General features: G+C 40.0%; 1 protein-coding gene across 11 annotated transcripts in view; it reads right to left on the bottom strand.

Annotated features, from left to right (window-relative positions):
* Window positions 1-12,625, bottom strand: part of SGMS1 (sphingomyelin synthase 1) — a 247,466-nt gene that overhangs the window by 79,638 nt on the left and 155,203 nt on the right. For 8 of the 11 annotated variants that reach the window (XM_059662719.1, XM_059662718.1, XM_059662722.1 and 5 more), the window contains one exon: window positions 8,817-8,897. The exons of 2 other annotated variants lie outside the window; for them this stretch is intronic. The gene's annotated coding sequence lies outside the window, so the exon portion shown is untranslated. Of the gene's footprint in view, window positions 1-5,997; window positions 6,017-8,816; window positions 8,898-12,625 lie in introns of those variants that run through there. One more of the 11 variants, XM_059662717.1, reaches the window with a different exon arrangement.

Here is a 12,625-nt window from a genome sequence, read left to right on the forward strand (position 1 = left end):
ACAGGCATAGTTGGTCCTATATCCTAGAAGATATAAAGTTGATAAATCTCCCTCGACTCTCATATTCCTCACAAAGGTAATCTTATTGTCTTGGACACTTGAAGGTAAATCCTGAAAATATCTGTGCTCCCTCCCTTTCTCGTGATGATTCACTATTAATAGGTATGATGACAGCTTATCTTTCACATCTGTACCATTTTTTCCATTCCTGGTTCAGGCATTCATCCCTCATGCCAGGCTCACCTAGGCTGAGTGTCTCTGACCTGTTGTTCCAGCTGCCAGGTCCCTCCCTCTGCTCCCAACACATCACTACCATCACATGACAAATATCAAAGTCCGGTGTGCCATCATGTCATGAACCTTTCCTCTCTCTGTCACCTAAACAACAGTAAAGATCAAAAGGAAAACATTTGCTTTATAGGCAACTTTCTTCATACATTCATATAAATATGTATTTTGGCGAACATCATTTTTCTGCTTACAAAACTATTACAATCAATTATACTAGCCAAACTGATAATATGCTGGCTGTTACACCAAGAATAGCAGCTCTTTTATAGGAGAAGAATATATATATACATATGTATATGTATATATATAAAACACCTATGAGTATATGAGTAACTCAATACACTTCATAACATTATAGTCTGAAAAATGCAATTATATGTAGACATAGGTCCACCAAGATACATAAAAGTGAAAGGGAAAGCTAGCACATCCAGGAAATAGATAATCTACTTTGTTTCTATTGTCTAGGATCCAGTCAAGTTTAAAATTCACAGAGTGGGTGCTCCATTCAGGAAGAAGGAGGACTTTGTAAATATATAGGTCAAAGCACTTACAAGATGTTTACAATAATCCTTATGCTTTGGACATAAGTATGCGATTACCAACGTTTTTAGAACATCCTCACAATAGAAAAAGGATAACTGTTTCTAGGATGTCTTTATTGCCTAACTTTAAATTCAAAGCACAAAGTTTGTCCTTCCACCATTTAAAAATGTAACAATTAGCCCATGGGCCCAGTGTTACAATGCTTAGTTATTTAAAAGCTAGTCTCTACCTCTCCAACCCCCACCTTCCACTTAAAAAAACACACACACACAAAACAAAGAACATCTCTGCCAAGGAACCGGCCTGTGCCACTTGTTTTTCCCCTACGACAGTGGGCACATTACCACCTCCACACCTGGGCCCACACCATGCCCTTGTCTGATGACCTCTCTTACTCTTCTTCCGAGTTATCACCTTCCTAGTTATCACTCAAACCCTTGCTTTTCCTGAAACGCTCCTCCCTCGCTCAAGCCCTGGGGAACTCTCCGCTCCTCTAAATACCTACAGACCTGTTCCTTATACCTCCCTCTCAAAACTGACTTACAGAACCTTAGCGTCTTCCTTCTTTTTGAGATTCTTAACTTTTCTTTCTCACCAGATGATAGAAGACCATCTGAGGCAGAGATTGTGTTTCCAAGGCCTTGTATTCCCCCCAAACCCCCCACCCCAGGACCTAGTAGATTCTGCATAGTCACTGTTGATATAATGTGAGTTATAGAACCACAAAAGAGAAAGGAAAACTTCCTTTTGACTGCTGACACATCAAGAATAAACAAATACTATAGCTGTTTAAAGCAGTTGGCAAGCAGAACTCAAATGGCAGATGCATTTCTTTGCTCTTTACAACATGTTCCAACAATACAAAATGCTACTACTGAGAAGGCAAATCTGATACTTCCTAAAGGGAAGTGAAGTTTACAAGAGTGTTGGCACATAAAATCTCAGTTCCCCAAACACTAACCTACTGAGGAGAAGAGAAACATTAAGTCATTCTATCTTTCCTTTCAAGTAAGGAACACAAATGGACTTATTTGATAATTTTGCCAAAGTACCAATTCCTCCTTAAATAGAAACATCTCTCTCAACCCATATATATCTACGAACATCTACCTGATTACCTGCAAGTGCTCCTACCATAAATGGTAGCAAAGGGCGGATAACTACCAGAAGCATCTTGAGTATCTGTTTGTTTACATATTTTAAAATCAAAAGTTATATGACATTTGCATTAAGGAAGCCTATGTCAAGAGTCATTTTATACATATGTGTACACACACACACACACACACACACACACACACACACAGTTACTAGTATCCTTTGATTAGTGCTAATACATTTATGCTTTTAAAAGATAGGAATAAATGCCACCACTGTTCTCAAAAGCTATGTTGTAAATCAGCTGTCCCACTATGCAATTATATTTATTACTAGAGGCCTGGAGCATGGATTCGTGCACCGGTGGGGTCTCTCGGCATGGCCTGTGGGGATCAGGCCAAACCAGCAGTCCAACACCACCTGCCACTCCTGCCTGCCACTCCTACTCATCCTGGCCCTGCTGCGCCTGCCACGGCCGCTGCTCGGAAGGCTCGCTGTTGTTCCGCTGTGGTGGCCAGCCATGACCCCTGCGTCTGGCATCCGTAGGTCATCTGAGCAACACTCCTGCCATCGGAGTGCACTGACCACCAGAGGGCAGTGCCTACAGTAAGCGTCTGCCCCCGGTGGTCAGTGCACATCATAGCAACCGGTTGACCAGTTGTTCGGTCGCTCAGGCTTTTATATCTATAGGTAATTGCCCATGAGAAAGACACTGACTTCTTAAATATTCCAAGTATAAACAACCAAATGAATTAGTCAGTATTCTTTAACTTGCAGGTGAACAGAAACAGCCCTTAAAGCTGCCCAGGTGAAAACAGGTTGGGATGCACTGACTCTACATAACCCAGCAGCAGGAAAGCCACAGCGGGGCTCTAGGATCAGCTCAAAATGAACTCCACCAGGACAAGATGGTGTCTTCACTTCTATAGTTTGGCTTCGTTCTTCCTTCCTGAACTCTGCCTTCTTCCACTTAACTCCCTGCTCTGCCACAGAGATGGTCTATTCCACAGCTGTAGTTTTTAAAATCCCCAACAATAAATCACACTCGTCAGCTTGGGGCCATGCACCCACCCCAGTGGCCACGGTCCCATGTCTGGCCAGTCTACACTAGAACTGGAACTAACTAGTTGGATTGTTAGGAATAATAGTAAGTGCTCCAGAAGGTGAATTTACTTCCCAGAAATGGGAAGGAGGGCTCATTTGTCTGCCCCCCCAAATACCACCACTTATCAAGCAAGTCCATTTTTATGTCTATTGTGAAAGTTTATCTAATAGGCAGTCCTCAACCTGGTAATATGTTACATTCTAAAAGTTTACTTTTAGAGTCTTAATTAAGCTAATGATCTCTTATGTGGCACTTGAAATGCATTTCTTGAGAGACAACATGTAGAGACTGACTTCACTGGCATATTAGACTTATAGCTGAAGTATAACGTTAATGTTTCTAACACTACACTCAAACCCCAGTCATAACACTGTTCCTATAGGAAAGTGTATCTGAAATTCCACTTAGAACAAGACAAGGATGCTCAATTTAACCCATTTACTGAGCATCTAGAAATGCCAGTGGCTAGCTTTGTACGTACATTATTTAACACTTAATCCGTACACAGCACAGAAGGTAGATGTTAAAAACTGCACTAAAACCATAAAGAAACTGGGAGTCAAGAAGGTTTTGATGCCCAAGATCAACTGTCGAGATAAGTCAACGCCAGATTCAAAACCATGTATGTTTGACCCCAAGGCTGGGACTGCTGTGCCTGATAGTCACAGCAGCGAGACAGACGTGGGTTTACACTCGAGGAGACTGAGAGCTAATGTTTCAGACTCTGTAACTATCTAGATTTTTGTGTAGAGAAGGGACCAGTGGGCAGTCAGAGCCAATAGCCAGACATTAACTTTCTGTATCTTCCTGAGGAGGCATGTCTCTGGCAGAACAAAAGAAAACATTTCTCTGAGTAAGCCTTGAACTAAACTGATGCTTCTTGTCCTTACATGAAGATCATCTGAAAACCCATGGTCTATAAACAGTATCTTCATAAAAAATTTATGTTGCCTTGTTGAAAAAAGAGGGTGCTGCCCTGGAAGGTCTTGGGTTCGATTCCGGTCAGGGGCACATGCCTGGGTTGCGGCCTTCATCCCCAGTAGGGTGTGTGCAGGAGGCAGCCATCAATGATTATCTCTCATCATTAATGTTTCTCTCTCTCTCTCTCTCTCTCTCTCTCTCTCTCTCTCTCTCTCCCCCTCTCCCTTCTTCTCTAAAATCAATAGAGATATATTAAAAAATAAAAAACAAAAAGAAAAAAGAGGGTACTATCTATTAAAACACTTGTCTGAGGTGTTTAAAAGAAAGTTAAGCCAAAACCGGTTTGGCTCAGTGGATAGAGCGTCGGCCTGCGGACTGAAAGGTCCCAGGTTCGATTCCGGTCAAGGGCATGTACCTGGGTTGCGGGCACATCTCCAGTGGGGGATGTGCAGGAAGCAGCTGATCGATGTTTCTCTCTCATCGATGTTTCTGACTATCTCTCTCCCTTCCTCCCTGTAAAAAATCAATAAAATATATTTTTTAAAAAAAAGTTAAAAATGCAAAAATAACTGACTAAATGTGACTCAGTTCTGCCAATATAAATGCAATGAATGCATTTAATCTCATTAACTGTTTTACACTTAGAAAACTTTTTGGTTATGCAGTATTTAATACACGCAAGAGAATACATTAGCATATTTGTCAGGGAAAAATAACATTAAAATCAATAATTATAAACCCGCTACTCCACCTAAAGGGCAGACCATCACTGCTGAGCCATGCAGCTCTCTGAGCGCTCCTTTCTGTCTGACTGAGGCCAACAACCACTTCTTTCTGAAAGTCCTTGGTTCAAGATGGGACTTTAATAATACATTAACCCTGTGCCTTTTGAAATCAAAGTGGAGAAGTGTTCAGAAGTAACAAACCAGAAAACAGCTGATTCACAATCATGAAGGAAGGGAATAGCTCTGTATATGGTGTTAACCCAGAAACTGCTCGTCAGGCAGACCTGTCGGATCTTTTGGTTTCACTCGTGGCCCAAAGCCAGAACGAGTCACTGGGAATATAAAACTAAGTTAGATCTCCTTAACATCTGCCAGATTACTAGACACGTGACCTGATGTATGACTGGCAAACGCCAAATTATTCCAAATTGAGGTAAGGTATGACTAAGCCCAGACAAACTGGTTCTCCCATGCAGACTTAAACAGACAGACACAATAAAAATCAAATAAGAAGGAAAAGAAAGGAGCACTCTGACTAATAATGAACTTCGCTTCATATCATGGAAAAAAGAACCAATAACTTGAGGGGAGAAATCAAATAAAACAGTCAACAGTTTACTAAGAGTTTAATTTGTTGTACTAGTGTGTTAACCAATTTATATTATGGGGAAAATTTTAAGGTATGTCATCTGTGAGGTTGAAGAGTTTACAATATATGCCAAAAGCAAGGACATATACACTAAACTACGAATTATTTCACTAAAAATACAAGTGGAGAATAAAGAAGTCTAGCATGTGTTACAAATTAAATGTATAGCAAATATATGCTAAGGAGGAAAGGGAAAGGGAAGTAATGACACGAAGACCCTGCACAGTAATTGGATAAGTGCACCACTATCCCATAAACAGAGATGTCCATCACAGGGAAAAGTAAAACAACTGAAATGTCCACTAATAAGGAATGAGCTAAACACATTACAAACCACCTATGTATGGAATGCTAGCTCACACTAATAAAAATGATGTAGATGAATATTTGTTGATGTGGCATGGTCTCGGTATACTGTCAATCAAATCAGGTTTCTAAACAATATAACAACCCATTTTAGGGAGAAAAATCGTGTGTATCTAATCTAGGCATAGAGAGAACATGGCAGAACACACCAAAAAAACCAATAATGGTTTCTCTGGGTAATGATAATTTTGATGAGTTTTCTACTATTGATAATTTTTACATTTTTAAAGTTCTTTCCAATTAGCACTGTTAATTTTAAAAGGTATTTTAATTAAAAGGCATTAATCATTACATACCCAATTCAAATGTCATCGGCTCCTGAAACCCTCCCACTCATCTGTCTGTTTCCAGAGTATTTAACACAGGGTGGGGCCAAAGTAGGTTTACAATTGTTCATATGAAAAAGAATGCAATAATTAATACATAATTATATAATAATAACTGTGTTTCAGATACTCACAACTGTAAAATTACTTTTGTCCCAGCTTGTATATGTCTTAGAACATCAACCACATTTGTTTTAAACTTATAACTTCCTATGTTCAAGCTTGATTGTCAACTCTCAAAATGGAGTAAACCTGTCTTATTTGTACTGAAATTCACCCTCACAACCAAGATTCCCAAATACCCAGCACACTATTGAGTGTGTTGATTTAAACCTAATGCTAGACTGTAAAATTTACATATTTGAAGACTACACACCTAACAGTTCTCTAACCAAAAATTCATCCATGCTGGGGGTGTTCGGAAATAGCATCAGGTCCATTCTGGGAAGAGAAATTATAAATCAGAATATTTCTCTGTTAATTATTACCTCCATGTTTACTTTTCAAGTTACCAAAGATACCCTTATTCAACTCAATTAAGACAGAGGTCAGTATTTCCTAACCCAGAGGCAAGTCTCTCAGATTTCTATTCACGAGTTTCCGCTTGAAATGAACAAGAATTACTTTTGCAATAATCCAAGTCCATCCCCAACTCAGTAGGAACTGTAAATACCTATTGAGTTAGGAAGAAATAAGGAAAATAAATGTTTTAAGATTACATAAGAGAATTGACATAAATGGGTGTCTTGAAATATCCAAGGCATTTTTGAAAGGTTCAATAAAAAAAATGTGTTTTGAAAACTAGGTGGGTGAGATTTGAAATAAAAACAACCACTACAATCATAGCTGTTACTTAGCAATTTCAGGCTTCAATTGTTCCCTTCTAAAGGGCAAGTCAGAAAACCGAAGAAACTGCTTCTAAAAGAAACACTGAGAGGCCTGATCCAGTTCCCTTCCTTCCCTCTATTTTATTCCCTAGCATTTTAATCAAGCCCCTGTGAACTTTAAACGGCCAGATTTAGTTTTGTTCCTCTCTCTCTGAAGACAATTCACTTTCATTAAAACTTAATTTCTGAATCAAAAAGCAAAGCCTCACACGGAAGTTAGTCAGGAGGAACCCCGGCTTCTAGGCCCTGTTGTGTCACTACTGGAGGAAAGGGAGATGCGAGAGAGCACAGGGAAGGGAGAGGAGGATGTTCAAAAGAGACTGACATCCCCAAGCACTGCCACTCGACAGCTTTGAGGGGAGGGGTGCCAGGGGCTGGTTACAAACTGAGAACTCCAGTCACACTCTTAAAAAAAGTGGCTTACCTTATGAATTGGCCTCAGCACTGACTGAGAACTCCAGTCACACTCAAAAAAAGTGGCTTACCTTATGAATTGGCCTCAGCACTGACTGAGAACTCCAGTCACACTCTTAAGGTAAGTGGCTTCACTTATGAATTGGCCTCAGCACTGATCTTCAATTCCAGAAGCTCTGTGATCATGACAACCTGAGTTGACAAGCAAGGATTCAAAACCAAACCTTGCTTTTATCAACCCAACCAAAGTCATACCACCAGGGCTGAGATGATCACTGAAAACTGTGGCTCAGCTGGAGCCAGCTCATACCAGCCCACCAGAGTCAACCATCATCTTCTCAGGATTTGGGGCAAGCCAGTTGTTAAACACAGCCATCACTAAAAGTCAAATTATATAAATATACAATTGAAATAAACTATATAAAAACAAAGATAATAAACACTCAAAACTCGCCACTTCCTATTTCCTATAACCTTTGCTCTCGATGTTATTTGAAACTATTTGATCTGGTTGGTAGATAACTCTGCAACGGTGTGCTTCTGCACATCACTTCCCGACTGTGCTTGTGGTGACTTTTGTCGAAATCAGCCACGATGGGAATATTTACACCATAGAAACCAGCAAACACTACAACCCTCTCCTCTCTCCTTCCAGCGGGCCAGGTCTTAACCCACCATTGCTTGGTAGCAGTTAAAGAAGTTGAGCTTGGTCCATCTTTTGAGTCAAAACAAAGGCTTGTAAACTGTAAGTCATGATACAAATATAATACTGTGGTTCTATGATGTACCAGTTATGACACAAAGCCTTTCACCTGGGTATTGACTCATATCAAATCTAATGCACAACGACTCAACCGACTTTCAGAGACTGAGTAACTACTAAAAGCACAGAGCACGAGTCAGGACTATGAATGTCTGACTCAAAAATGTATAATCTTTCCACTAGGCGACCACGTATTAACATTATCATTATCATAATGAAACCAAAATCGACCACATAAAACTGCCTAATAGTTAGCAAACATTAGTAGCTTCTAATGTGTAAAAATCACACACACAAAGAAGAATATGGGGAAGGTGTAGCAAAGAGCTCAGTTTTATTCATATTCACTGTTTATTGATTATCTACCTCCAAAATGTAATCACAAAGTAGAGGAAAGAAATGGCGCCCACAGCACCAACAGGACTAAGAAAATGTGTATTTGAGAGATATACTATAAAAGGATTCCTCTTTTAATCCTTTAAATACTTATGCTCTACCCACAAAACTAATGTACCCAACAACTTAAAATGACACACTCTGCCAGGAAAGAATAATTTCTCAAATGCCAGCATAAGTTTTTGAAGTACTTTTGCTTTTTACTTTTAAATATTTGCTCCTTTAGACTTTGAAATTATTTGATTGTGCTATTCTTTTACCATGGATTCTTAGAGAAAATTCACCTGGTAGTCAAAGGAATTCTGAAAGGCTAACAAAACTTTACTTACGGATTATTTAAAAAAATTCTTGTCATCTTGGCTTCCTATGAGTTACCGGCTTCTCCCATTGTTCCAGTACATTTCCATCACCTGTCACAAGGAGAAAGAATCTGATTAGTTGTATGTCTCATAGAGACTATTTCTTGGTATCTATGTTAGTTTTTTCCTTTCTTTATACCCAAGACACATTTGTTTCTTCCTTGCTCTTCTAAATCAGGAAGAACGATCACCCCAGGAGGAAAAAAGATTTAAAGAGCAGTATTTCTACTGTTGGGGTTTGGAATGGAGAACCCCTAAAATATCCACTCTTACGTTTTTGGGAAGAGATTCTTAGTCTGTTTCCTGAGTGGGAGCAGTATTAAAGGAACCCACTTTCTGTCTTTCCTCCCCAACTCCTTCCTTCCTTCCTTCTTCTCAAAAGCGAGTGACTAATTTCCTGAGAGGACTAGGAAAACAACTGGCTTAGTGCTTGGCCACTGCACCCAGCGAGGCAGCAAGGGCCCCCTGGAGCCAGCTCACCTCCACACAGTAAGCAGGACAAGGGCTGCCTGCTCCCGAGAGGGCCAGCAGCAATCTGTCCCGGCTGTCAGGGTTGCTGGGTCCAATGCATGTTTTAGAGAGAAAGTAACTGAACTGTGCTATCTAATTCTGCTTTATCAGTAATGACATTACTGTCTGTGTTGATTCCCATTTGGGTCCTTGCTCTGTTTCTCGAATTGTTGAAAACTTAAAGAATAGGAAAGGTGAATAATTAGGCAATCCAAACCACCAAAGGACAATGCACTGGTAAAACCTTGATTTAAAGCCCTACCACTAAGTAGCCTTGGGAAAATAATTTCATCTTTTCCCAGCCTCAATTTCTTCATTTCTGAAAATGGATCAAATGCCCCCTATGATACTGTGTGGATGAATGATAACATCTGCCAGAGTCAGGCATGCTTTGATCCAACAAGGACATTATCCCAGCACCAGGAACGCCCAATGCCCAATGAACAGACTTGCTACTCTGTCCATATGTCCCACTCAAGCACTGGAGGTTTATAACTCATGAAATAATGGAATATGCCCAGCAAAGTGCCTTCCTTTTTCCAAGAGGAAATCATTCAGAATATTTTACTTTTTTAATTGCATAACATTATAGGGTCTACAACCTAGGGATAGAAGTGCTGTTGTCTTTCCCTTCACCGAAGAGAACCAAAGGAAGACACTCAACTCCTACCAGGCAGGATGCAACTATCACTCGTTTTATATGAAGAACATTTGGCTCCAAGTAGACAACACATAAAATAAAAACCTACCACCTTTCCTCGCCTGAAGCCTCAGTGTTAAGTCCTTCAGAAAGATTAATAATGATTGTACAATGGCTCCATACACTGATGTTCCATGGGAGACAGTGTCGCTTCAGTTATAGAAGAGACAGAAACCTCAAGTTATCCAAACCATTAGGGTGTGTGTGTTTGTGCATGTAACAAAAAGAAGGCAGAGAATGAAGCAAACACCACATAAATCCAGAGTGTCCTAGAAACAAAGAAAGAACTTGCCAACGTCAATAAAAACAGCAGGGAAGGCCTGAGGAGTCAAAGGCTCGTAAGATACACCCAGCACTGAAAGGAACATGCTCATGACGAGCTATAGCTTTGGATGCCTGGTCACTTGGCATGGATGTCTTCTAAATGATGGGAAATGCAGAAGGCTTTGCTATAGGTTTAAAATAAATAGGCTTGAATTCCACCTCTGCTATTAAAATGCAGTGTGGTCTTTGCCAGGTAATTTAATCCTTCTAATCTTCCGTTTCCAAGTCTGTAAAATAAGGACAATAATACATACCTCAGAGAGTAGTTTTTTAGGTTAGAGATGATGCATTACAGTGCCCATCACAGAATACCTGGTATGTTCCCAAAATGTAACTGCAATTATTATTTTTACTAGTCCAAGTAAGACAGTCTATAAAATTCATGGTAACCATTGCAATTATGGTATACAGCCCATTAAATTCAGACTCTGTCCCTATGTGACCATTTTAGAGAGAGGTTCAAATCATGCTTTTGACAACAATATAAAACTTTTCTATGTTGTTCTGAAGTGTTAAATAAAAATCCCCATCTTAGTTGATAGTCTTCACTAATGTGGAAACAGAAAGCTCTAGCTATGCATATGTTAGCATTCTTCTCACAAGTACTGAGTGTTTTTTATTATAAATTCCTGAAAGAACTGAATCATTTCCCTCAGTGCTAATTCTTCTGCTGTACACCGTATGCCAAGAACTCAGCAGGCATCTGTGGGAGATGAAAGCCGCACTGAGAATGGCAAGCACCTATGACCCAGGCTAGCTTCACATTCAAGTCTCAGCAACAGTACGGATTTGTCAGCTATGTTTTTGTTTTTAAAAAAGACACAGGTGAGGCAATACCAAACATTTAAACAGAACTTTCTATCTAAAAAGAAGTTCATTTTGAAAATGATGCCACACTATTCTAATAAAAAGTATTATTTTTTTATTGAAAAAAAAGAAAATAAAGTGTTCGTTGACTTCTTCAAAGTCATCCTCTTTAGAACTCACTCCAATGATGCTGATGCTCAGAATAAGCTGAGTACTCTTCTTTTCCCTTCAAAGCCAGTGTACAGTTATTGCCCTCAAGAAAATCTGTCTCATTACAGGTTAGTCACTCCTGAATTCTAAACAAAACCACTTTATTTTCTACTATACTGTGTGGATGAAAGTAGAAAATATTTTAATAGGCTCAAGGAATCAAGTTCATCCTCAAAGATGGTAATTTCCCACCACAATGGTATTCAAAAAAATTACAAAGTGACTTCAACACCGGACTTGAATGAACTAACCATCTGGCAGAAGTCCTAGAGGTAGGGACAAGGTCATATGGTGGTTGAGATGACGTTCATTTTTTAAAAATGCAGTGCAATGGCAGCTTCAACAGAATGTAAGCAATTAACTTAGCTGACGCATTTAAAGGGAATGATCTGAATGTACAAGTCCTGGGTGGGATTATTAAAAGCCCAGTACTTCTTAGTCATGCTTCATATACAATGTTGAGATCCACAACAGTCACACAAAAACCTGGCTAAAAAGAATACACTCTTTTTTGGATGGGTGGTCTCTCCTCTAGGGCGAGGCCAAGACTGTTCCCCCAAGGGTAAGGAGATGGGTGGGCATCAAAAGCAAGAGCATTTCAGGCGAAGAGGCTGGAGGATGGCATCTGCACTAGGGCTGCAGAAGTGACAAAAGCTCCTGCACCCACCAGACATGATGGCTTTGGATTCTTGGGCTCTTGTCTCCTGAGGAGTTAGCTCACTCGGCGGGTTTGGGCTGCCGCTATGGAAGGCAGTGCCCTGCGGGCATGGAGAGAATGTGTTCTGCAATCACACAGAACTGCATTCCTCAGTCTGCCCCGAACACCTTGAGCATGTTGTTTAATTTATTAAGCCTCAGTTTCTTCATCTTCAGAATGGGAGAAATAGTAGTACTACAACTTAATACTGATATACGGGTTAAAAGACATAATGCCTGCAAACAATTTAAGACAGCTCACAGCAAACAGTAAGTGCTTATTAAACGTTATTGATACTGAAAGAAGCACACTATCCTCATCCTTAGGAGGCAAAGCAAGTACCAGGTGATGATGATGTCAATAAAAGAAGAGCTAGCCTCCTAAACTCAAATGTGTTCCTGCCCACTCCACCAGGAGACCAGAAATGGCTTGAGGTAGTTGTACTTCGCAATAAAGCGCAAACTGCCCCTATAACTGCATATGCATCTTGAGTGAGAGTGGCACCAGCTTGTTGGCCGGTGGAAAAATAAA

Source organism: Myotis daubentonii, chromosome 13, assembly GCF_963259705.1.
Source record: "Myotis daubentonii chromosome 13, mMyoDau2.1, whole genome shotgun sequence".
NCBI lineage: Eukaryota > Metazoa > Chordata > Mammalia > Chiroptera > Vespertilionidae > Myotis > Myotis daubentonii.